This window comes from Gekko japonicus, unplaced genomic scaffold (assembly GCF_001447785.1).
Source record: "Gekko japonicus isolate JY-2015 unplaced genomic scaffold, Gekko_japonicus_V1.1 scaffold4182, whole genome shotgun sequence".
Lineage (NCBI taxonomy): Eukaryota > Metazoa > Chordata > Lepidosauria > Squamata > Gekkonidae > Gekko > Gekko japonicus.
In genome coordinates, this window is record NW_015172142.1 from 20,822 (window position 1) to 22,580 (window position 1,759).

Sequence of the window (1,759 nt, forward strand, 5' to 3'; positions counted from 1 at the left end):
AAGCCCCGGGGAATTTCGCGGCCCCCCCCCCCCCCCCGGCCCGCCTTCAAGTACAAGCTCTCCCTCCTCTGTGAGGGCAGATCTGCACATTCCCCTGTCCCCAATAGCTAGCAATCCTAAACAGTTCAGTGGAGCCTGAGCGGTGGGTGTTGCCTTCTGACACACTTCCAGTGATGTCAGGGGGTGTGGCATATGCAAATAAGGTATGCTAATAAGTTATGCTAATGAGCTCCTGCACCTCTTTTTCTACGAAATGACCCCTGTGCGGAGGTTTGTCTGTGCCCAAACTAGGGTTGCTATATACCCCTTGAAAATGCAGGAAGGCAGGAGTGGGGGACCTACCAGCAGGAAAACTAAGCCTAGGCCTGTCTTGCTGGCAAAGCGGTGACATCACTTCCGGTGTGCATTGGAAGTGACGTGATCAAGTTGCCAGCAATGCAGGGATGCTCTGGTATTTGGTTAACAACTCTATGGTAGAAGTCATTTTTACCATAGAATTTTTGCCCAAATACCAAGGTGCCCCCACATCTAGTCTTGCCAGCCTCCAGGTGGGGCCTGGGGATCTCCTGCTTTTACACTGATCTCCAGCTGACAGAAATCAGCTCCCATGGGGAAAATGGCTGCTTTGAATGGCGGTGGACTCTATGGCAGTGTACCCTGCTGAGGCTTCTCCCCTCCTCTCTCTGAACCCCGCCCTCTCCCGGATCCACCCCCAAAGTCTCCAGGTATTTTCCAACCCAGACCTGGCAACCCTACCCCCATCACTGGCAATGAGAATCACTGGCACTGTAAGTGACATCACCACGTCACTAGCTAGGCAGGCCGAGGCCTACTTTGCCCACTTGTAAATCCTGCACAAGGAGCTGCGGTGGCTCAAGTGGTTAAGACGCTGAACTGCAGGCTGTGGAAGGTCAGTTGTTCAGCAGTTCGAGACCCGAGTGTGCCGCATGACGGAGTGAGCTCCCGCCTCTAGTTCCAGCTCCTGCCCACCTAGCAGTTTGAAAGCAAGAAATTGCAAGTAGATAAACAGGTACCACTTCGGTGGGAAGGTAACAGCGTTCCGTGTGCCTTGGTGTTTAGTCATGCCGGCCACATGACCACGGAAACGTCTTCGGCCAGCGCTGGCTCTTCGGCTTTGAAACGGAGATGAGCACCGCAACCCTAGAGGCGGACTCGACTGGCTTTCGAGCAAGGGAACGTTTACCTTTACCTTTTTAAATCCCTCACAAGCCAGCTGGTCGGAACAGGGGGAGGAGTCCTAGAGTCCACCCCCAGCGGGGTCCCGGCAACCCTAACCCAAAACCATACCTTCCCCAATCTCCACCCCCCAAATCTCCGGAAATGTCCCAAACCTCGGTTTAACAGATGACAATACTGTATCGCTTTTCTAAGTGAACCCTCCAGTCCGTCAAAGCTCAAACTCTGTTCTTACACTAGCGTGTTATTTTAAAATGGCCAGATGCCTTTTAAAAGTCTCCCTCCCTTTATAAACAATGTGCAAGAAATATTTATTTACCTCATTTATACTTTGCCTTTCACCCAAATGGGGACCCAAAGTGACTTACATCATTCTCCTCTCCTCCATTTTATCCTCACAACAACCTTGTGAGGTAGATTAGGCTGAGCGTGTGTGTGACTGGTCCAGAGTCTCTTTGTGAGGCTCCGTGGCAGAGCAGGGATTTGAACTTGGTTCTCCCAGCTACCTAGTCTTACTGGGCCATAAGAGAAACTGGGTTCCCTTTTTGATGTCTTAAGTGAC